Below are 25,444 nucleotides of genomic sequence, written 5' to 3' on the forward strand. Positions count from 1 at the left end.
TCAACAGCAAATCTGTGATTTTTCTTTCTTTTTTTTTCTCTCCTTGTTACATGCTTCCCTCTCTTTACACAGAAGGCAATCCTAGATAAGCAGATTAATATGTGGGATAGCTCCTCTTCATTGTTCTCTGCAGCACTTCCAGCTTTTCATAGCCAGTTGGACTTGTTAGGAGGAGCTAAGCGATTGGTTGTTTCCTGGGCTCCGTTTCATAAATTATAGCCCAGCATGCACAAGCATGATTCCTACAGTTGCAGTAATCCAGAGGCCTGTCAGTTCCTGACTTTATGCATGTTTATTCCTACTTATTTTCTAGTATTGCACTGGAATTTCCTGTCTTAGATAGTTTGCAATTGCATCTTCAGGACTCTGTGAGTAATTTTGACTTTTTCTGCTCTGTTAATTACATACCATAAACAAGAATGCTTGTGTTTAGGAAGTAGTTCACTAACAGCTAACATTTGAGATTCTGTGCTGTGTGAGATCAGGTACATTTAACTTTGTGGCTCTTCTCTTACTAGGGTTAAAATAGCTTCATGATGTTGCATGTGGTCAGTGCATTTGGGGTTCATTCATTTCTGAAATGGGCTGTGTTTGATGCCTATATTTTTTGTTCTTCTATAATAAAATATAGTGATGCTGCATTACACCTCATTTGTGCCTAATCAAGACAGGTGGCATGTCTTACATTTTCATACAATTTGTATATTGCATACTAGCAATTGTGGTAGAACTATTGAAGAAATGCACACAATTCTCAGCTTGCAGTATAATAAAGAACCGTCACCCCTTTCACACTCTCCCCCTGCATCTTGTCTAAATAAGAACAGACATACCAGTAAAAAGCAGGAGAGTGTTAACGTCTAGTATTATAAACAACTGCAAATCTTAACTAACACCCTCTCCCCCCTGCCCCCCTTTTTTTATGGTGTTATGATGCTTTCCTTGATTTGTAGAGGTTGTTTTTATAGCAAGCGAAATGCCAGCAGGTGAGAGTTCACACATTTAAAAACAAATTCTACTTACAGTGAATTAGAAACCGGTGGGAAATGCTGTTCATGATCTGTGGTTTAATCAGATGGAGTTATCACAGTGACTCCCTTGTTGGTTTCCTGAGATTGTCAGGTGTTACCTCTGCACAACTCTGGTTTAAAACAATAGAGCAGCCGATTGAAATCAGAAATTAGAAAGCTATTAAGCTAGTGCTCTACACCTCTTTAGTAAATGCTGCAAGGTCATATTCATTGCTATAAATGCATTAGTTCATGCAAAGAACTTTCCACATTGCTTGTTTTTCCACTGGAAACATCGCTTCATTGTGTGGTGTAATTAAGCTAGCATTTGTGGGTAAATAGCTTGGGTTATACTAAGAAGTACATACTTTCTGCTAGCAGGATATAAGCCTGTGCTGTTTCTTATTAGCTTTCCTTCTTGAAGCCATATCTTTTCAGATGGATTTGTGTGAGTAAATGATTTTAAAATATGTTCTTCAGACAGCCGACTTGGTCTTTCTAATGAATATTATAGATTCTGGGGACATAAAATGTCCTTGTAAAACTTGTGTAAAAATCTTTTTTTTGCTAGCAAAGAAATTATTATTTCAACGTGTAATAGAAAAGAGAAATGTAATTTTAGCAATATTGCTGCTTGCACGTCTTACGTTGTAATGCATAGAATCATACAAAATTAAAGTGACCATCACAAACTGAAGGTCAATAGTATGGTGATACCGTCTAAAGTATTTTTGTTAGATGTGGGTCGGCAAAGTAAACTGTTTAATTTCTCTAAATGGCTTTATGAAGTTAAACATAAAAGGGTTTTCCTCACACAGGTAATACCTGAGATAACTTTTGCCGGCTTTACCTTAGTGGTCAGGTATAGTAAATAGGTACACTATTATATATCTGATATAAAACCTAAAGCACAATGAAATCAATTTGACTGAGATGCTATGCATTGAGGAAGGCAGTGAATCATAGTATAAACTGTTAGTTTCTATGATATTTCTGAAATAAGAAATCCAAAGTAGTTCTCTTTGATGTGAAAAGCTGGTTTCAGCATAGTTTCTCTGACATATGTGAAGCTCAGGGAAATAACTTGGTGAGACATTAAACTTGGAGAATGTGATATTGTGGTCTGAACAGCCATGTGACTTGTCATGTCTCATTTGAATGAAAGTTATCTCTGCTGTGATAATTTTTTTTAATCTAATCAGGTTATTTAGCTGTGAATGTTGCTACTTTACTTTTCCTGTGCTGAACAAAAAAGAGAGACTATGGAAAAAAACTTGCAAGTTTAAGTGAGTTTCTTCTGGCACTGTGTTTGCTGTGATCCTAAGGGGAGTTAATGTGGAAAATTGGTCCTGTGCTGTAGCTGAGTACATGCACTGTTTCAATACTGTTAATACCAAGTTGCCAGGAACCAAAACTGTATTGATACAGAATTCTATAGGTGATATTTGGAATCTAACATACCATAAGCAGTGCCTACAGGCTGGATCAAAGTCCTGTTGTGCTGGATGCTGTTCAAACAAGTAGTAAAAGGCAGTCCCTGCCCTTATGAGATTATAAACTAAACAGGATGGTAGGCACAGGATGGAAATATGCACAATTTAAACATAAAGTGGGCAAGTCAGAGCAGGTCAGCAGCCAAAGAAGGAATGAAATCCTGGAATATATCTGTAATATAATATTTTATTAGAGATATCTGTAGCAAAAAGCTGTGGCAGTGAAGGTCCACATTAGGATACCTGTTTGATGCCAGGAGCAGTATAGGTACATTGTGCCAAGGCTAATTAGGGCAGAATTAGCTTGCAGTGAGCATTTTACTGCTTCTTGTACAAATGCTCCCCTAATTCATAGTTCAGTGCCTCCTTGGCTATGCTGATGCTACTTGAAAGAAACTTTTTGTCTCCTATTATGTTAAATAGCTATTCCAATATTTTACATCCACTTTAGGAAGTCTCTATAGGTGGTTTTTTCAGAACTCTTTGAAAAGGTTTTTCCAATTTTTTAGCAGACTCTTAGATTTGCATCCTTGTTTAAAACATGCCAGAGGCTTTTCTCTAAAATGCAAGGGAGCTTAACTTTGCAGGGAAGTCACCCGAAATTACAGCTTTTATATAGCACCTACCTTGAGTCCTACTGGCTGAGTTGTATGTATTGGTGTTTGGCCAAAGCAGATAAAATTAATGTGTGATTGTCTGCTTAAATGTAAGATTGATATGAAGAAATGCTCTACATAATTTGGAAGAGCTTATAAAAAGAACTAAACTTCCCTTTAAACTTGAAGGTATGATGCTTTGCTAGTGAATATTCAGTGTCAGTTCAGGTATCCATGTCAGCAACATAATTTATATAAAAACTGCAACATGTTTTGGAAAATATTTTTGTAAACATTTTGCTTGCAAATATTGAAACTATGTCTGCTCAGTACAGCACCAGAGTACTGGCTGCAGGTGTGTCCTGCTTTGTGCCCATGTTATAGTCTCCTGATGAGCAGTTAATTGTAAGCCATTTGCAGCCCGTAAGAAGCATTTCTTCCATTGGTGTCTCTGTGTGCCAGTTGTCTGAAGGAAGCCCCATCCCAAAACACTAACCAAAAAAAATGGGGGCACAAAAAATTGTGCCCACTTTAGCTGCTGGACACATCTTAAGCCTGTACAAGAGGTGGGATCTTCATGCAGACAACAGACAGGACTGGTCCTACAAAACCCCCAAAAGGTACGAGCATTGCTCAGTAGCCCATGCCTTTGCTTCTGCTAATAATTCATGGCAGCCCTGGGAATTAAGTACGGGTCAAAATTAGTAGAGGATCTGACAGGGCCTTCTGTTGCTGTTGCTATGTAATATTATTTGAATGATAACATTAAGTGACTTTGAGTGTAGCACTGCTTATCTTGGAAATAAATATTTCTATATGCCTCAGTTTTACAGATCTAAAATACTTTGGCTTCACAGAAGATGTATCAATGTGACTGCATTGTTATGGTTTTATTTTATAATATTTCATAAAAAAAATATAGAACTTGTAAACTCTAAATTTCTGGTTATAAGAAAAGAAAAAGAATTTCACTTAGCCTAAGGTATACTGAACTTTCTTTTCTCTCATTTACAGTGGTCAGTTTAAATTTCTGAATTAACTATGGACTATATAAAGATTATTCCGAAGCTTGAAAAATAAATAACTAGATTAAGATCAACAAATTTTTTTTTTTTTCTTTTTAAATAGGAGGAGTTTTGCTTTCTTCCTGCTTGATCTTTAAAACAGCCTTGGGAAAAAAACAAAAAAAGTGTAATCACATCAGTACAATAATGTATTGTATCTTCTTAAACCAGCATAAACATGTATCTGTGATATCTTTGTGTTCTGGTAGATCACTCAGCAGATTGAAAGGTGTGGAGTATGGGGGGCAGAGAGAGAGATGAAAGAAAGAAATCTAGAAGAAAAAACAAGTGAGTTCCAATCACATTTGGAGATAGGAGGAAACCAAAGGGAATAAGTGGGAATATTGAAGCTAAAATTAGCTGTTCAAATTAGTATCTTCAAAGTATGTTGAAAATGTTGGTTTATAATTTTAAACAAAGTGTGTGATGCAATTTGGCCTGGAGGGGAAAAGAAAAAGCCTCCAAGTGATATTATTAATGAAGCAGCTTTTGGCTTGCTTGTATAATTTTGCCTTTGCAGTCACTTTCTGTAAATAGTTGTGCAATGAATGTACTGATATTAAAATGTATTTCAGAGATGCATGTGTGGATGTTTATAGCAGGTGAGCATTTATATTCGTATTTATGTGGAAAAGCCCTTAAGCAAAACCGGGACTGGTTGTTTACATGTATTTGCATTCTCAGGATCAAGGACAGGATTGCTTTGGTTTTGTTGTGTCAGGATTTGAATTTTGTGCATCTGAAAAAGCAGTATTCTGTTCCTGCATTCCAGCTTGCTTTCCTTGAATGAAAGTATAGTTACCGAAAGTGTAATACAGTTGTATTTACATTTTCAGGCAGTTACACAAATATTCTCCCCAAGTAGCAAAGCTCCTGGCTTGTGTACAGAGAACACGCTGTTCCTTCAGGGGCTCACTGGAACTTGCTGTTCTCTGTATGAGAAATGATGGTGTCTTTTCTATTAAATAATTTGCCAGCAAGTTTTACATGTCACAGTGATTTTTAGAGCTAGCAAAGCTCAGCCTTATTATAGCCTGCAATCTGAATTACAGCCCATGGATAGTCTATTAGCTTTCTTGATACATCATTTATCTCTTCAGTTCTGCCAAACAAATGCAGACCAAAACTTTTTGAATTTTCATGGTCAGAGGCTCTCAAGTAAGGACTGCAAGTATATAATTTATAGGTTGCCAAACTAAAAAATGAAATTATTCCAATTCAGTAATGGATTTGATGAAAAGATGATAAAGGGAGAGAAACAGCTGTTTGTGTATTATCTGTATGGATGTAAGGTGTGGATGACAAATATTTTCTTTGTGCTTGATAGGTGTCTGGAAGTGGTCTGAGGGCAAGTTAGGAGCTGAAGTGGAAGAAGGTGGAAGGTGGCTTTATGGCCTGTGACAGAAAAGGCTCTAGGTGGACTAAAGGGACTCTGTTGTGTAAACCAAGTTGGCAAAGCTTGAAAGCTGTTTTATACTGTTTCACTGGAAAACCAGAATTTTGAGAATATAAGGGATGTACATGTCATTAAATGTGATTAATCAAATCTATGTTTGTCTGTGGTTGTAGTTATCCCAAACAGCTCTCCTATGTCTTAAGGGTTCTGGTTATTGTTAAAAAAAATTGCAGTTGACTGCAGTACATGAATGTCTGACATAGTAGGGGAGAGGAATACAGATGATCTTGCAATGCTGAATTTCAATATGCAACTCAACGAGTTTTCAGTGATAGCTGTATTTCCCCCAGGGTCCAACATTTTTGCAAATGCAATTAAAAATAAAAAAAGATTTTGCTCATTCTATCTTAGAATTTTGAAAATGTAGGCCCTTACTTAACATTAAGCTCCTTAATGTAGTTATTTTTACAGCATTAAAAAAAAAAAAAGGTGTTTTACGTGTGATTTTTATGATGATATAGCCCCAAAACAGAGTTAGTGTGTGGTTGTACATGTATAAAAATTTACATGCACAATTAAAAGTTGAATTTTGGTGATGCTGATTTTCTGTCCTGTTTTTGAATCTTAAATATAAGATTTCATTCCATCTGAATAAAAATATTTTGAATTTTGTTTTAAAATCAACACTTAACAGTTCGTAGGCCTGTAAGGAGGGTAGCTAGTCAGAGGGGGAAGGCAAGGGCTATGTTTATTGATAGTTGGGTGGTTGGGGTGAATGTGTATGGCAGTAATCCTAGTAAGTTGATTGTTAGTAGGAGAGTTATTAGTGATACTAAGATTAGAGCCCATTTATGTCCTCCTTTATTTAGGGGTAGTATTAGTTGTTTTGTGACTAGGTGGATGAATCATAGTTGGAGTGCGGAGAGGCGGTTGGTAATTCATCGGTTGGTTGGTGAGGGAAGTAATAAGGTGGGGAATAGCATTGAAATTAGGATAAGTGGGATGCCTAAGAGGCAGGGGCTTGTGAATTGGTCGAAGAAGTTTAGGATCATGGTCAGTTTCAGGGGGAGAGGTTGATAGTTGTAATGGGTTTGTTGGGTAGGATGTTAGTGGAGGTAAAGAATAAGAGTTTGGGTTGAACGATTAGTGTGAGGGTTAGTCATGATGCTAGTATGATGAGGAGTCATGGGGCTGGGTTAAGTTGTGGCATATCATTAAGGAGGGGAGGATGGGCCTCTTTCTCTAGCTTAAAAGGCTAGTGCTGTTGCATAGCTTCTTAATGATTAGGAAGATATGAGTGATGATCAGTGTTCGAAGTGGGTTAGGGGGGTTGATTCTACTACAATTGGCATGTAGCTGTGGTTAGCCCCGCAGATTTCTGAACATTGGCCGTAGAAGATTCCGGGTCGGGTTGTGATGAATGATGTTTGGTTTAGGCGTCCTGGGATTGCATCAGTTTTTACACCCAGTGCGGGGACTGCTCAAGCATGGAGGACATCGTTGGCTGTGACGATGATGCGGATAGGAGATTCTATTGGGATGATCACGCCGTGGTCGACTTCGAGTACTTTGAAGTGTCCTGGTGGAAGGTCTGTTGTTGGGATTATGTAGGAGTCGAATGTCAGATCTTTAAAGTCCGTGTACTCGTAGGTTCAGTACCATTGATGGCCGATGGCCTTTAGTGTGAGGTCCGGCTCGTTGATTTCATCTATTATGTACAGGATTTGTAAGGATGGGAGGGCAAGTATGATAAGGACGATGGCTGGTAGGATTGTTCAGATTAGTTCGATTTCTTGAGCGTCTACAGTGTTTGAGGATAGTTTTTCTATTAGTATAAGTGCTAGGAGGTATAGGACTAGGCTGCAGATGGCTAGTGCAACTATTAGGGCGTGGTTGTGGAATTCAATGAGTTCTTCTACAATGGGGGACGAGGCGTCTTGGAATCCAAGTTGTGAGTGGTTGGCCATGGTGGGGTGTACAGGATTTTCATCTGTGGTTTAATCTTGACAAGATTAAGTAATTGTTTTACTAACATCCCATGGGAAGAAAGAAGCATAGGTGGTTAGATGCGGCTGGCTTGAAACCAGTGTACGAGGGTTCGATTCCTTCCTTTCTTGTACTTGGACGAAGGCTGGTTCTTCGAAGGTGTGGTATGGAGGTGGGCAGCCGTGGATTCATTCAACGTTGGTTGTAGTTAAATCTGGTTGTGGGACTTTTCGTTTTGAGGCGAAGGCTTCTCAGATAATGAATATTAGCATAATTACGGCCGTTATTGAGATTAGTGAGCCGATAGAGGACATGGTGTTTCATAGGGTGTAGGCATCTGGGTAGTCTGAGTACCGTCGGGGTATTCCGGCAAGGCCTAAGAAGTGCTGTGGGAAGAAGGTTAGGTTTACTCCTGTGAATATAACCCCAAAATGTGCTTTGGCTCATGTGGGGTGTAGGGTGAATCCTGTTAGTAGGGGGAATCAGTGAGTGAATCCTGCTAGGATGGCGAAGACGGCTCCTATTGAGAGGACATAGTGGAAGTGGGCAACTACGTAGTATGTATCGTGCAGGGCGATGTCTAGTGAGGAGTTCGCTAGGACGATCCCGGTTAGGCCTCCGATGGTGAAGAGGAAGATGAAGCCTAGGGCTCATAGTATGGGCGGGTCTCATTTGATAGTCCCTCCATGTAGTGTTGCCAGTCAGCTGAATACTTTAATACCGGTCGGAATAGCGATGATTATAGTGGCAGATGTGAAGTATGCTCGGGTGTCTACGTCTATTCCTACTGTGAATATATGGTGGGCTCATACGATGAAGCCTAGGAATCCGATGGAGAGTATGGCTCAGACTATTCCTATGTAGCCAAATGGCTCTTTTTTGCCTGCGTAATATGTTACTACGTGGGAGATGATCCCAAAGCCTGGGAGAATTAGGATGTAGACTTCGGGGTGTCCGAAGAATCAGAAGAGGTGTTGGTACAGAATTGGGTCACCGCCGCCAGCGGGGTCGAAGAATGTTGTGTTGAGGTTTCGGTCTGTAAGTAATATAGTGATGCCAGCAGCTAGGACGGGGAGTGAGAGTAATAGTAGGACAGCGGTAATAAGAACGGATCATACGAATAGGGGTGTTTGGTATTGGGAGAGGGCTGGGGGTTTTATGTTAATGGCTGTTGTGATAAAGTTAATGGCCCCTAAGATGGATGAGATACCTGCTAGATGGAGGGAAAAGATAGCTAGGTCTACCGAAGCGCCGGCGTGGGCTATGTTGCCGGCTAGTGGGGGGTAGACAGTCCACCCGGTGCCAGCCCCTGCTTCTACTGTTGAAGAGGCTAGTAGGAGGAGGAAGGATGGGGGGAGTAATCAGAAGCTCATGTTGTTTATGCGTGGGAAGGCTATGTCGGGGGCGCCAATTATGAGTGGGACAAGTCAGTTTCCAAAGCCTCCAATTATGATTGGTATGACTATGAAGAAGATTATTACGAAAGCATGAGCGGTGACGATTACATTGTAGATTTGGTCATCGCCTAAGAGGGTGCCAGGTTGGCCAAGTTCTGCGCGGATAAGAAGGCTAAGGGCGGTGCCGACTATGCCAGCCCATGCGCCGAAGATTAGGTATAGAGTGCCGATGTCTTTGTGGTTGGTTGAGAATAGTCATCGATTGATAAGTGTCACAGGTAAGATGGCTGAGTGTTTAAGCGTTAGGCTGTAGTCCTTTTTACAGGGGTTTAATTCCCTTTCTTATCGACCTTGTAGTGAAGTTCATAGTGAGTTGCAAACTCATTGATGTGCGTTAAGGACGTGCCAGGGTCTGGTAGGTAGAAGCTCACTGGTTAGGGCACCTAGCTGTTAACTAGGGTTTTATGGGATCGAGGCCCATCTATCTAGGTAAGGTCCTAGCTTAATTAAAGTATCTGAGTTGCATTCAGGGGTTGCAGGGTAGTGTCCTGCGGATCTTAGCAGAAACTAAGAGGGTTTAACTCTTATTTAAGGCTTTGAAGGCCTTCGGTTTATTAGTTATCCTAAGTTTCTAGGTGGTAGTCAGGATTAGAGGGGAGAGCGGTAAGGTTAATACTGATAGGGCGGCGAGGGCGGCGATTGTGGTACTTGTCGGCTTGGTAAGGTGCCATAGTTTTATGTGGTTCGTAGAGTTGGGTGGTAGTGTAATTGTTGAGTGGTATGCGAGACGGAGGTAAAAGAATAGTCCTAGGAGGGAGAGGGTAGCAATGATTGTGGCTGTTGAGGCTATTTCTTGTTTGGTTAGTTCTTGGATGATGAGTCATTTGGGTAGGAAGCCTGTTAGTGGGGGAAGCCCTGCTAGGGAGAGTAGAACTAGTATGAGGGTTGCGTTTAGTGTAGGGGATTTTGTTCATGATGTTATTAGGGTTGTTAGCTTTAGGGTTTTGGTTGAGTTGAGGGTGAGGAATACAGTAGTGGTTATTAGGATATATAAGTAGAAAGTTAGTAGGGCGAGTTCAGGGTTGTAGATGATGACTGCGGTTAGCCATCCTAGGTGGGCGATGGATGAAAAGGCCAGAATTTTTCGGAGTTGTGTTTGGTTTAGGCCCATTCATCCTCCTAGGGCTACGGATTTTGTTTTAAAATCAACACTTAACAGTTAAGAAGTTGAAATGTAGTCTGCCTATTCTTTATCTTACTATCTAGGGATCTCATCCTCCATAAGCTCTTTCAGACCTGGGCATTGATATGAAGCGTTGTAGTTTCGTTAATTTACAGCCAAAGAGTCTGCATTGATTTCTACCCTTCTGTCTCTTCTTTCCTGCCTCATGAGTAAAGTGATATAGAAGGGCAGATATAGTTGTATGAGAATATGTTTTCTACTTTCTTTACTCTCAGTAATAAATATATCAACATAAATTTACTGTGGTGAGTAGATATTTATGTGTACAAACCATAATTTACACAGAGAAGAGCTATAAAATGCAAATCATACTTGAAACCACTCTTAAAAATTAAATCCAGTGCTGGATTTTTAATATTTGCACTTTTCAGAATCTGAATACTGTATGCAGCTTCTGGACTCAGCTCATACGGAGGTTTGAACATCTGTGGCTCATCCATTTAAACAGATGGTAAGATCTGTGATGTCCCAGGCATTTGCAGTGCAATGTGGTGTCTGGCACAAATGTGTTTGTACATCCACCTATCTTTGACCATTAAAAAGACTGGCCTTGCTCCAGACTTTTGGTATATGAAATTTCTAGCAGTGTGCTGCCCTTGGACTTCAGGGATATAAAATCTGTTATTTGCTTCTGTTATCTCCATATGGGTGCTTCTTATCAAGATACTTAATTATGAAGAGAGGGGAAGTTGTTAATCACTAACCTTTTTTATGATAGATTCCCATATAGTGGATATAGCACAGCATGTGCGTATACAGTAAACGAAACAATTAGCGGAGACCTGAAAAGACTGGTTATCAATGTGCTGTGCATTTAATTAAAATTAAAAAGTATAGAACCACCTACCTAATGCCCCACTAATCAACAATGGGGGTGTGTGTGTTATTTAAACATAAATCTTTCTGTTTGAAAAACATCTGTTGCTCTGAATAATCTGTTCAAGTTTATTTTGGATGAAGACAGCTACTCCTGATGACAAAACAAAGTTTGAGAACATAAACCCCAGTCATTACAGCCATTTCCTGAAGCCTTCTCACAGAAATAACACTAAGGCCCTTTATTCAAACATTCAGATTGAATTGCTTTGTCGTATGCCTAGCTGTGGGAATACTGATGTATAGGATAACCTATGGGAAGAGATAGTCATAATGCTGGTGTTCCCCAAAAAGTGCAATGTAGACTCATCGATTGGCAGTCTTTTAGTAATATTTCTGTCAAAGAGGAGTAATGAAAGATAGCATTTAAAATCCACAAGAAATGTAGCACTAGGAAGGAGCTACATCAGTGTAATAGGTTTATATGGCCTTTTATGTCTAGGTTTGGAGTGCAATTGGAAAATACAGCAATAGTAGAAAGGAAAAAAAGGCAGTTTTCTCTAGGGCGTTTAGCAACATTTGTTGGCGTACTTGGTAAGGTGGGAAAAAAATATGGTATGAAATAACCCTTTCAGGAGCCTTTAGTTGAAAAGCCAGGAAATGTCTACTTTTGCAATGCATTGGACTGAGAGATTTGAAGGTAATGCTTTATGGCTTGAAGACTTGATTTTTCTGCAGGTCTTACACTAGCTTCTTTCTGAAATGCTACACTTACGTGCTGTTTTAAGGAAAGCAGAATTGCTTACTTTCAGATATCATTTCCTCTAGCTTCAGCTACTGACTCTTAATTCTATCTCTTAGTAAGTCTCACTACAGATTAAGAGGAAAATATCACCTTGAAAGTCTGTTAATAATGTGTGATAAAATCATTACAAATACTTCCCAGTCCTGGCTAAGATTCTAAGGTTTTTAATATAATCCCTGGTTTTAGATATTCTTGATCCGTCTAAACTAAATGGAACATTACTTCAAAAATTCCTCTTCATTGAGGATGCTTTTCATCCTCAGAAGGTTTTCACGGCTCATTGCAGTTTCCACTTTCAGAGATATTAAGCAATTTACCATGTGTGTTGTATTAGTGTTAAGATAGCCTGCTCTGGAAAGAACACATTTATTTTCTTCTGTACTTATTCTCCCTGGAATCCGCTCTTTCATGATCTTTCCTGACCACAATTTGCTACAAGCTGACCACTAAAAGTTGTAACTGTACTTTCCTGATGGTAAGCAAAGTCTGTGTTGTTGTGATTTTTTTTTTTTTTTTTTTTAAAATTATTATTTTTAAACTGGTAGCTGTGTGCAAGACTGCAGTGTTGGAATCCTTAATAATGCAGAGGTGAAGTTCACCATGAACTTGAGGATATGCACCCACCCATGTTATGTAGCTCTAGGTCCCATGGCCCTAAAGCAGTTCAGACATTATTTATTTATTTATTTATTTATTTATTTATTTATTTATTTATCTACCTATCCACCCCCACATCCACCTCCCTGGGGGAAAGTATCCAAAATGATGTTGAAATTATGCTTTCTTGCAGAAAATTTCCTGCAGGTGAAATTTTTGTAGTATGAAACATGATACATCCAGTATGCTTTAGAGTCGGGCATGGTGGTGGCATTTAAGGGTAGAAAGCTAGCTTGGGACAGTGAAGGGTGGAGGGAGACAAACCTAGTGAAACTCTGTCTCTTCTTCCTACTGGGAACAGCCCCCACAATGTGTTACCCTTCAAGACTGTGCCAGCTAGCACGCGTTGTCCCCCTGCGCTAGCTGGCACAGCCAGTGCTGTGCCAAGAAACATGTTTGCAGTTCCCATGGGGGAACAGCGGTGCAGGGTTCAATCTTGCACCCCTGCCACACTGTTTGGCTTTCAGGGGTACAGATCTATCCGCTGTGTTTACTCGTTGTGCTACTGCTTTGTCTTTTGTCTGGATAACTTCTCGGCCCGCTTCCTACACTGGCTGACCAGCTTGCTGGTCAGCTCTTTGCTTGCAGGGGAGGGCAGGTCCTCCCAAACCAACAGCCCTCCAGTTGTGTAAGGAAGGGCAGCTCTCTGAAGAAAACCCTACAGGTGAGAGGAATTCCTTTCACCAGAGCAGGGATTGCATGTGCTTTACCTCCCTCGGGATGTACACTGCCTGGGGCACCTGCTGTGTACTTTGCACAGGGACTTGTATGTGTGGGCTGTGATGGCTTTGGGCACAGTCTGCAACCAACCTGCGTGATCCCAGGGTTGTGGCTCTGGACCAACCCCCTTTCCTGCTTCAGCTGCCTTACTCACAAGTGCTCTGGGAGTTTTGTGCAGAAAGACTTAAGAAAACTTTGAGTTAAAAACACTGAATTGAGGCTTTGTCATGGGAAGCTGTATCTGGGCTCATCGAGGTGTTTATGATATATCAAGATAGCACAAAGAAACAGCATAAACCATTTTAAAGTATACAAGAAGTTAAGCTAATGGATTTCAGCATTAGCTGAAATTACCTGAATTACCTGCTTGAAACCAGACACTAATGTTGTCCCTTGCTGTCTTTGGTTAGTGATGCATTTCAGAGACCTAGAGTGAAAAGTTTAAAAAATGCAACTTTTCTCCACTTTTGTAGCTTGCGCTATTTTTATATTAAAGCCTGTAGTTTTTGCTGTTCGTCACAGGGATAATCCATGGGCAGTGCAGTGTGCAGGGATTTTTTTAAGCACTTTGTATTTGCTTAGTTTTTTATTGATTTACTTTACACCATCATATGTCTGACTATCCAATACTACACATGTACTTTAATTCTCCTGTGGGGAAAAAAAAAATTATCATGCTGCTTCAGGGAATTGGTTCATATGTGCATAAAATCAAAATTCCAAAATCTGCATTGATGGTTCCTTAGTAATCTGAACTAAGAAAGACAATTATGTTGCTTGAGAGAGTTAATCCATGGACAGGTTGTGAAAATTTAAGTGCACACACACCTACACATACACACACCGCGACCTCCTGCCCCGATATATAACCAGGTGAAATAAATCTGACCCTGAAGCTATGATCGAATAATTGAAAATTACAGGTGCCACTTTGTGCGTAAAGTCTTGCTGACACACATGCTAAATATTTTAAAGTGTCCTATACTCTGTGGTGATCAGCTATGCACTAATGACTGAATTAAAGGACAGCTGAAGTGAGAGGCAAATCATGTAATTACAATAGAATGACAATTTATAGTAATTTATTGGTTTTATTGTTATTCCTCTTTTTTCCCTAGTTGCTACTTAAACTCATTTTCTCATCATTCAGATTTGTAAGTGATCAACTGTCAGACAGTAATTTTGGAATTCAATTACGCTTTTATTAATAAAATTCAGTGAAATAGCTTATATAAGACCATATAAATCATCAAATTGCAAATAGCCTATTTTAAAAGCAGCATAGTACTAAATGCATTTATAATATTAATCCATTCATGAAATTACATTTTAACTTGATAATTCTAAAAGCCCTAGATTTGAACAAAGCCAATTCCATGGCAAGACTTCACATGGCACTAGATTTGAAGAAAGCAGAAATATAAACCATCATTGTATTGTGACATGTTTTGCAGCTGGTCCCCACCAATTTCACTTTGAATCTTTGAAATCAAAATGCAGGTCACAGAAAATATGTAACTGCAGCAAAATCTTAGGACTACTGCTGCCAGTTACTCCTGTGCAGATGATTCAGCAAGGAAAAGGGAATGGATGTGGACAGTGGTTTCAGTTGCGTTTGCGGCCTTGGGCCAGTCCCTTTTAGGGACAGTAGAATTCCGGGTTCATTTTCAGGTTTTCTGGGGGATTATTTTTCAGCCTGGAGAAAAGAAGGCTCGGGGGAGACCTTATTGCTGCCTTTAAATATATAAAGGTGGCTTAAAAGAAAGATAGGGGAGAGACTTTTTACCAGGGCCTGTAGTGACAGGACCAGGGGCAATGGTTTTAAATTGAAAGAGGGTAGGTTTAGACTGGATATAAGGAAGAAATTCTTTACCATGAGGGTGATGAGGCACTGGAACAGGTTGCCCAGAGAGGTTGTGGCTGCCCCATCCCTAGAAGTGTTCAAGGCCAGGTTGGATGGGGCTTTGAGCAACCTGGTCTAGTGGAAGGTGTCCCTGTCCATGGCAGGGGGGTTGGAACTAGATGATCTTTAAGGTCCTTGTCAACCCAAACCATTCTGAGATTCTATGATTAGAATCTGGTAGTTATAGCTGTCTCTGTGTCTCCACATATCTCTGCTCTTCCTGTACACTAATCCAGCCTTCATCTTTGGCAGCCTCTCCTATATTTTTCTGTGCCCACCTATGGTAGCTTTTCCTCTTTCCTAGCTAACTAGCCATATTGATTCCTGTTCCTACTTTCTTTCCTCTGTTTTTCCTAACCTGTTAACCTCTCTGTCTCAGTTTTCCCCTTTTCTATCCAGATACTTTCACTCCCTGATATATTGCCATGGTTGCTTATGCTTTAGTACTAGACTCATGTAAAATCAGAATCAGTCTTGTAATAGTGAGGAGAGTCGTGGCACTTAAGGAAACCTGTACTTGCTTTGTATTTAGGATGTCAGTCCATTATGACTCTCTGGCTGTAGCCATGTCAATTGTTTATCCTTTTCAGTCTCCATGTACTCCACCATAACATGATACCTGCAAGAGATGAGACAGGACAGAATAGGATTGGTTGATCCAAGTCTTCTGAAAACTTGGCTGCAGAACTCGGCCCTGTACTGCATGTGTCAGATTATCTTTTTTTTTCTCTTCCTCTCAGAGGTTTTATTATTTAGGAATATTTACAGGGATGGCTGAAAGCACATCCTTGGTGTGCTTCATTTATGCAAAGTTTCCCTTCATTACCTTCTCCAGATTCACTGAGCTCTGTGGCTAACTTGTCTCCCAAAAATTCAGTTGGAAGTAAATATCTGTTAAGGGAAATTTCACTCTGAACACATGAAGTTTGGCAAAATTTATCAGTAGCTGAAAATAGGTTCATATGAGAAGAAGGGTAAAGGAATTTTAGCTGAGAGGTGTAGCTGGAGGGTGATTAACAGTCCTTATCCCACGAGCCTTGTGCGGTTGTATCCATAAGGATGACAAGACAGGCTTTGGTCTCTTCAGAGGGCATCAGGGAAGGGGAGCTCCTGGTGCTGCTCAACAACATGATGGGGTTAGGCTAGGTAGTGGCCAGCTTCACGGTGATGAGCCATGGCAGCTGTGTCAGTATTTGCTGCCTTGCTTTATCCTGTAGCTGGGAGCTGATTTACACAGTCGCCCCTAAACCAGAACAGGCATGTGTTTGTTGTCGTCTGACAAAGCATATCTGTGTACCAGCATTAGTCTGGCTTGAGATGCAGCTGACCATCTGGACCATGAATTTCTAAAGGATTCTTTCCAAATCAGGCTTAGCATTCCCTTCTGCTCCATATTCATCTGGTTTTAATTCCGTTTCTTGGGAAATATGTTGCAGATACCTACAGGGCAGATTCTATACAGCAGGAAATTTTTCACCTTTTGTACAAAGCCATTTTAGAGAGCAAATTGGTATTATTTTTAATCTAAATGTTATTTTTAATATTTGCTAGGCAAGCTCAAATAAAAACACGGTTTTCCCAACTCAGATGTAAATTGAAAAGCATTTTTAAAAGCTTTGCACAAGCTTTTCAGAGGAAATGGAAATATTAAATTCAGGTTTATGGCTTTAATTTCTCACAGCAAATTTTTTAAGGCAGTTTTGCAAATGTTATGTAAATGATTATGTTATATAAATTATGTACATTTTATGTTAAGTACCACTAGTTTGATACTTGAATTAGTTTTGTTAAAAAACCACTAAGAAAAATCCAAGATAACACTTTCTACTTCCTGCTTCAATACTGAGTGGATGGTGAAAGGAAACTGTACAGATAGTTTGGTTAAATGAAGACAAAGATAGTTTCTTAGATCCAGCCTCTCCTTTCCAAAGAAAAGTCAGGAATTAATCTCCCTCTTGAAATGTACACCAGAGCTGCTGAAAGATATATTTTAAAGTGCATAGGGTTTTTTCAGCTGCTTAAGAGATCATCAGTTTTGTTGAACAACTGACCAATGCTTATGACACTGTAAAGTTGTATCTGCAACTTAAAATTGGAAAATTTTTTAATCATGTTCTATACCTAGCAATCCTCTTTTTCCTTTTAATTACAATAGAGAGAATCACAGCTTAGTTGAGGCTGGATGGCACCTCTGGAGATCGTTTAGCCCAACCCGTTGCTCAAAGCACGGTCAACCCAAGCAGGTTGCCCAGGACCATGTCCAGTCAGGTAGCTCCTGTAAAGTTTCTGAATACTGTATTTAATTTCTTTCACTATTTTTCTATTATCAAAACATTTTAGCCATTTAAGTCAAGCAACATATGAAAGTGCCTATCATAGTCTGTTTGCCTAGGATAGACTCCCTTTGGTGGAAAAATATTTTTCCAGATGATTTTTCCCTAAAAACCTTGTCCCTCTTTCACATAAGGAACACAAAAAGCTCCCAGGCTATGGAAACAGGCAAGTTTGAAAATTCTTTTAAAAGTAAATTTGAAAAAACAGAAGTGCCTCAGGGCTCACCCAGTTATCACAAACACACTGTCCTGAGAACAGCATTATGTCTACAAAATAAACAAGGTGATTTACAACAAATAACAGGGGGTCTTGACTCAGGCCAGCAAAAACTGGGGCAAACAGGAAAGAAAAAGAATGTGTATCCAAGTTTATCCCCAAACAGTTTGCAGATTAAAGGTTATTTTTGTTAAGGCATGTACCTGTAGAAGGAGCAGACTTGCTATTTGTTAACAAAAAGACAAAAGCTCTGCAGATCTTCGTGTGTATTTCTATCATAAAAATACACATTGCCATATTGAGAAGAATGCAGTGGCAAATACTTGGATATTTACCTATGGTGGAGTGTGAGTACTGCCTACCCCAGTTTGTTCTTTACTTGTGTTCTTCTTCCTTTATTGAATGTTTGTGTATTGCACAGATGTTGGCATTTCTAACTTTCAGATTAATCTCAATGCGCCCTTTGTCTAGATATTTGACTATGCGAAAGAATGGGGATCTAAAGGTAGGAATGCGTGGAATAAATCTCTTGTACAGTAGCAGGTAATCTAAATATATTAAAATATTCTTTATGCAATTACATTAAAAGTTATAGGTATTTAGAATCTGCTGTAGAGTAAAATAGAAAATCAAATGAAGGACTTCACTGAGCACCATGATCTTTCCAGATGTTTCTTTGTCATGAAAAGGACTCAATTGTTGGGAGCAAATCACTGTCATGCAGGAATGCCTCATATCATCAGGTAGTCTCCTCTGAAGCATGTAAGTTAATCCATAAATACTTGGTACTGTCTGTGCCCCAGCTGTGTTTTGCCAGAACATTTTGCAGGAATTTTATGAGACCACTTGTGTAACCAGTGGGTGAAGAGCTAATGCCACAAGATGGAAAATGAAATAAATGTACTCTGTGGTGAGGTCAGCTCCTCAAAATGAAGAACAGCCTTTTTGTGATGGCCACATGCTAGGCAGTGTTTGGAGATCCTGTATTGCAGGGATAAAGCATAATTGACAGTGCATGATGCAAATGTGATTATAAAGAGGTGATTCTTCTGTTGACTGAGAACTGAATGTGGTTTTCGGGCTGTAAAATGTGACTAAAATGGCAATAGGTCTAGAAAGGAGAGCAATAGTCTATTTCTGAGAAAAGACTAGGATTACTCTGAGTACACACAGCAGCACTGTATGTTGTACACATGCTATAGCTACGTGTATGGGGGCTGCTTCTGATGCTTTCCCTAAAGACTGTGTACAAGTAATTGTGATAAATTGCCAAAGGTAAGCACTTCAAGGTAGTGCTGCAGAGAGATCCATAAGGATATGTCAGTCATAACCTAAATAAATCTTGCAAGTAATAGTGTAAATCTGGTAGTAGAGAATATCCAATACAATACATTCAAACTGGATGAGAGTATCTGTGAAGTTGAAAGACACAGCATAAAGAACTGTAGAGATGCTTAGCCTGTAAGCAGAAGTTAATGATACAGGGATAACTTTCAGAAAACAGTCAGTAAGCAAGAAACTGAGTATGACTTTCCAGAGTGCAGAAAAGGCCCTGCAAATGCAATTCAGACTTCAAGTAGCATGCCTAGAGGTACAGTATGATGAAGCTGAGAGCAAATAACTCCTTTAAATATTTTTTCCCTGATGCGAAAAAAACTTTATTTGTTTGCTTACTTGTTTGGGTTTTTCTTCTTCTTTTGACCAAGTCAGTGTGAGAAAATTGGAGGAAGCAGAGAGTGAAAACAAAAATAGTCTCAAACTAATTGCACGCTAGAAATCAAAGATGACTCATAAGCTCATGGCGGCAATTCAGTTGCCAGTTTCAACACTTTTGAAGAAGGGATGACATTTGCACTAAAACATAGCTGTGGATTTTGTTGACCAAAAATGAGGATGAGGAACTTTGAGCAGTGGGAACTTGTGAGTTACTGTGTACAGTCTGTTTCTCTGACTTTGCATTTCTTAGTTTATCTACAGTTCATCCAGGAAATTTTATTATGAGTGGGGATGCCTGCCAAGATGGTGCCATGTAGGGTTAAACAAGAGAGCCTGGTATATAAAGCTGCTCAGGGAGAAGGGTTTGTGATCACTAATGTTTCATGTTGATTTATTTTCTCAGCTGGGGAAGTTTTCTAAACTTGGCTTCAGCTAAGTACCGAAGGATGACTTCAAGTGCCTAAACATGGGCACCCACATAAGAAATTTTTAGGCTATCTTTTGGACACTTTAAGTTACCTGAAGATGAAAATTATGCGGGGAATTTATACTCCTGTTTCCTTTGAAAAACCTATTAGTTGCCTATTTACACAGTTAGGTGCCTAGCTAAATTTTAAATGTGTTTTTATTATGACAGACATAATGGCTATGTATGTTGGGAAAAGACATTCAAGAAGCTGGACAGGAAAGGTGCACTTAAATTGAAGATGTTTATCTTCCTGGCAGTTCAAGGTTTTTGTTATGCATCTTTCACAGGAAAATCCCTGAAATTTATTAATAATGCATCTTTAAGTGTGTCTGGCTTAGCTGGCATTGCTCACTGACTTTTTAGTATAACAGACATGAATAAGAACAGTTCAAGTAAACTTGGTAATCTGCAGAGAAAATTTGAAAAATATTAATTTACTTTCATGAGGTATCCTTCACATTCATTAGCCATATATTTATATGGCATGCAAGTATCAATAACAAAATAATTTCTAACATGTAGCTGGCAAAATTACGCTTACGCCTTGCCTCACAGTAACTTAAAATTACTGTTTTTCAGGGAATAGGCTCAGGCTGTTTATAACCAAGTATGACCAATCTCACAAATTGATAGAATGTATCTTCCAGACAGCAAAGCATAATCTTATACTGTCAGTAGAAAATTAAAAAGGAAACCACTATTAAGAGGAAAAATAACATGAAAAAAATTTAATTAAAGAAAAATGAAATCTTTCTGAACAGAAGAGATCTATATTTATGACATAATCAACAAAAATAAGACTGTTCACTTACAAGGTTTGCTTCATTTAAGGTTACCTTGTGACTTAAAAGCAACTAATCTTCTTTAGGTGTCCTGTCCATATATCTATTTTATTAGTCCTAAGTTAACAAGGTAATGTGAGGTACACCGTGGTTAAATTATTTGACTGAGTTAACAAAATAACTTTGATTTATACAATAGTCACTGGTTGTATATTTTAGGCTTCTTGAGGTTGTCTAGCAAAACAGTATTTGAGCCCCTTTGTATCTTTGTATTGTCATTTGAGGCCAATACTTGGGAAAATAAGCAAGCACACGGATATGGCATTAGAGTTCAGACTGGTTTCTCTCCCTTCCTCCATACCAGGAGTGCAGGTCTTCTGTTTGCTCCCAGGTATAGCTGGGCATGCAACTGGTAGTGCAGCCAAAAAGTTCCCTTCTGTTCTAGGGGAGTCATATAGTAACGTGACAATACCCAAAGGTTAAGGTGGACTAAATGAGATTGGTTATATTGAAATACAGTGGTAGAGATAAATCTGTGATACAAACTTGATGCACATAGGAGCACAATGTTTTTAAATGATAAAGAAGAGCAAATGCAATCTTCTGGTGCAAGGTAGAAAAATAGAAATCTGCATTTCTAATCTTAGATACTAGTAAGTTTTTCTCTCTCATGTCGTCATTGCTTATGTCAATAGTGTCCTTTATTCACTGTAAAGCAGGCCAGGAAAAGATTTCAGATACTTTGTCAGTCTGATGTTATAAATATGTTTATTTGCTTTTACCACCTCTACTAAGAGTAGTTTTGATCCTTATGACTTAAAATACGCCATGGTTAGGGATTTTGTACTTTTCTGTCTGGTAAGTCCAGTGCAGACTGTACATGGCATTTGCAGGCATCTGATAAGAATCAAGGGAGATGCAGGGTAGAAGACTGCTTTATTTAGAAGCTGTACATAAAAGGAAATGCCCTAAGAAAGTTGTTTAGTTGGAACAAGATTTGTAAAGGGAAACACATTAGCTCATTTAAGAGAAGCACAAACCCTGAAAATATACATGTGTAGACACAGACATAGAAGCATAATTTTTAATTATGATCTCTCACATTGCCCATTTAAAAACTTGTATAAACTCACTTTTTTGCTTTAAACAGCATCTTTTCAGAAGCTAATGTTTAGTAGTCACAAAAATCATTGTGAACACCTTTGATATCAATATAACCTCATCCAATGTTTGTGGGTAAAAACAGGATTCTGTTTTAATTTGAACTGATTTATGTGAAGTGGCATGGCCCATGTACATGTGTGGGAATGCAGTAACGAAAGTTCCTGCTTCAATGTGATTCTGGTTTTGGGGAGTTTCTGGCTTTCTGACTTCCAAGTCCAGTGTTCTTTAGGCTTGGAATGGCCACGGTGCAGAGTCCTGCAGTGGAAGCTGCAGACACCGAATTTGGCTTTCCAGTGGGGCTGAAGAAAAGGCTTTTTGCTGTCCTTCTCAATGCAGAATTGCAGTTTGGTTTTGTTACAGTCAGTTTCCAAGGCTTTTGTTCCACCGTGGTCAAACAATTCCTGGGTAAATTTTGCCTGGGTCTTGTATTATTTGACACCTCTGTCTGAGCTGATTAGTTCTTGCCCCATTAGGCAGAGTTCAGGCAGAACTGCAGCCCTTTTCTCAAAACATCATTATCCATCTCTCTGGAAGGTTATGCGATTCATGAAGATGGTCATGACATTCTTCCATCCACCCCCACGGTGTCTACTGGCTTGGTAAGGAGCTGTGAAGTTTGACAAATGGTATAAATATATGTCTTAAAGCAAAGCAGCTGTTCAGTTTCCTCCTCCCCCCTCACTGTGCAGCTCTGGGAGTGCAGTATTCCCATTGCTGTACTCCCACACTTCAGTTTTCCGTATCGTCTTGACCGCCAGTCCTCTCTTCTAAGGGTTAGTTTTTGCTGTTTCTTTCTTATCTGGGGAAAAACATCAGCTGATGCCCTACTTCAGAACAGGCAAGAGGGGCAGTTGCCTCCCTTTTCCATGATGAGAGCAGGCACATGATGGACATGGAAAGCAAGCTGTAGGTCTTCAATGTGTCATCATGTGGTTAATATATTCCAGGCCAGCAGGAGACAAGCTGACCCTACTTAGACAGCCTCTGAGACACTGTAGCACATTAGCATGCCCCTGTTGGCAAGCGTCAGGTGGATTTTACTGGCTTGGGCACTGTCTTGTGAGCACGTGCAGGTACCTGTTGTCAAAGCTCCTGTCATGGGGAGCGCAGGGCAAGTTAACATAGAGCGATTTGCACCTCCTCATGGTACACAGATGCCCATCATTCCTCCAGAGTCTTACTTAGGAAAAAAGTAATTATCTAGCTGCACTGGTTGTGAAAAAGCATTCAGAAACAAGGAGTGTGTAACCAACACAGAGATGTTTACAGGAGCCCATAAGGAATATGTAGTAGGATACTGTGATCTGTTTGGCCATAAATATTTAACATCTTCCAAACTGTCTAGTGATTTGAGCACATATTCCTCGTTTCCCAGTTCCCCCACCCCACGTTGGTATTCTTTTTATCCTTTCAAGGACAAATTATAGGAAGCAAGTAGCATATAGTTTATCCTGATGTATTTATAAAGCAAGTGCTCTTCACTTCAGGAAGTACGGGGAATGCATACCAATAGGCAGTGGTCTGTATAGGTATAGCAGTCCAGCAAGTCTTCATTGCGTGTTGCTGTAATTAGCACATTTACTACTAAGCCTGCTTGGAGTATGGCTTTGTAACACTGTGTATACAAGCTCAGTTTGACTACAGGATCTGGGCAACGCAGTGAATCACTTTGCCATTTCTGGTCTCAGCTTCCTCTGTACGCTTGAGTGTTCCTGGGGATTCACCTCCATGTTTTTTTGCAAGTTCTCTCTACCAAGGTTTTTCCTGGCTGCTCCTTTGGCTCCTCTCCTGTGTGCTAGCTTCCTTCCAGCTTCACTGGGATTCAAAGCTCCTGCTAATTAAGAGTCATGTACCTCAATACCTTCCTGATTTTCTTAGTATTTTAGCCTTTAAAGCCACTTATGTTAGCTGGGTTATTTTCCATTTGGGAGTTTTCCATTCCTCTGACCCTGCCTCTTCTTCTTACCAACAAAATAGAGCAGAACAGGTTTCACCAAGATTAGACTTATATTTTACTTTAGGCCAAGAGTGTTTGTGTGCTAAGGGTCTTTAACAGTTGCCTGATTTGGAGTAGATATGCATAGGCTAGCATCCTTGTCTCCTAAATTCCAGGAATGTTTCTGTGAAAACACAGTCTTGAGAACAAGTAGGTAGAGATTACTCAGAATTGCTACATGAAGTCATCACTTTTTCATAAACTCAATTCACATACTCCCATGCCTTTTGCATCTTTTTCTGTTCAGGGAGTTAGATTCAAGTAAACCAGTATTCTCCAGAAACTTTAAATATCACAAAAGTGAGCCACTGTAAAGAAATCTAAGAGAAAGTAAAACAATTGTCTTGTATATGTGTAAGTAAACGGTTTGGCATTTTGCTTCAGCAGCTCACATGAGCCAGCGTTAGTTTAGGTGCTCTGGGTAAGGATTATGTTGCTGTCTTCAGTCTGACCTGTGGCCACCCTTAGGTGGCTTTGGGAATGAATGCAAGTGAGTAGCAGTGTTTAGAAGCCTTTCTTCTAGTTTCTGCCATTACTTGTTAAAGCAGCATTAGATGCATGTTTCTTTCCCATGTTCTGGAGAGCAAGGGGAGATCCTTAATGCTTGGTATACTGGTACGGGCATAATATTTGCAGCTTCCCTCAGCTGTGTATTTTGGCACAATAAGGACTTGAACTGGGTGGGATCTTGGTTTATATCTGCAAATCCACAGTTAGAAAAAAAATCGTATCTGTCCCATGATCTAATGAAAACAATACATGTCAGTGTTCTCAGTGAAACAAACTCTGGAAACTCATTTCAGCTGACATGAGATGTTTTGTTTCCATTTTGACGGTCATTCTATGTTCTCTAAAACAAAAACATGAAGAATTTAGTTGAAATGGCAGATAGAAATGTTCCTTTTTTAAAAAGGTCAAAGCAATTCTTCAGCTACATCAAAATGTTCTTTATCTTTGTAAGTGCCTTTTTGAAGCAAACTTACTTTGAAATGAATAAATTTCCACATAGCCATTTTTCCTTGATAAAATATCTCATTGGAAAATTTTTAACTGTCTTTAGCTAGTACCTGGAGAAATGCCCCAGTAGTAGCTCATACTTCTTGGGCCTCTGGGTGAAAGCTGTTTTCAGCTCTCCCCACATTCTCCTCTGGTTTGTACTCCTGGTTCTTTCAGTGATGACAATAAAAATGTTTTTTTCTTCAGGTTCAGATTTTGATGCAGTTGTATGATGTGTTGCCAACAGTTTCATCCAGTCTGGGCTGAGACCTACAAGGACCCCAGGTGGGGTGTCCTCTGCACAAAACAGCGAAGCATGTCTGCCAGACAAGCACAACCACAGGCTGCATGGATAAGCAAGAAATTTTCTGTACAGCAGCAAACACAGCCAGAAGTTGAGAAACAAGGTTGGCAGGGGTCTTATGGCATTTTGATGAAGTGCGGAAGAAAAGCCAAGAATGATTGTTAAGCCTGGTGCCAAAGCAAGAAAAAGGCTTACCCCCACGCACAAGAGGAAAGCGTAGGTTTAATTTGTAAATGGGTTGCCTATAAGAAGGGTTTGTAGTGAAATTCACCATCTGAGCCGAGGATTTGAGGCTCATTCTGCAAAAGTGAGGAAACTGAGGCACGACAGCATCCAGTTTGGAAAAGTACTGTGATTCTTAATATCGAAGTCTCTTGGTGG

At 39.6% G+C, this 25,444-nt stretch overlaps 1 protein-coding gene and 1 pseudogene across 2 annotated transcripts in view; one reads left to right on the forward strand and one right to left on the reverse strand.

Annotated features, from left to right (window-relative positions):
- The first annotated feature begins 210 nt into the window (after positions 1-210).
- Positions 211-25,444, forward strand: part of PDE4D (phosphodiesterase 4D) — a 659,227-nt gene continuing 633,993 nt past the window's right edge. The window contains exon 1 of the mRNA XM_030004269.2: positions 211-368. The gene's annotated coding sequence lies outside the window, so the exon portion shown is untranslated. The remainder of the gene's footprint in view (positions 369-25,444) is intronic.
- Positions 6,842-10,625, reverse strand: LOC115337223 (annotated as a pseudogene). Its single transcript, XR_003922057.2, has 2 exons — positions 10,498-10,625; positions 6,842-10,153 (listed from the first exon to the last, which is right to left on the reverse strand). The product of XR_003922057.2 is annotated as an NADH-ubiquinone oxidoreductase chain 2-like (transcript).

The sequence above is a fragment of the Aquila chrysaetos genome, chromosome Z, assembly GCF_900496995.4.
Source record: "Aquila chrysaetos chrysaetos chromosome Z, bAquChr1.4, whole genome shotgun sequence".
NCBI lineage: Eukaryota > Metazoa > Chordata > Aves > Accipitriformes > Accipitridae > Aquila > Aquila chrysaetos.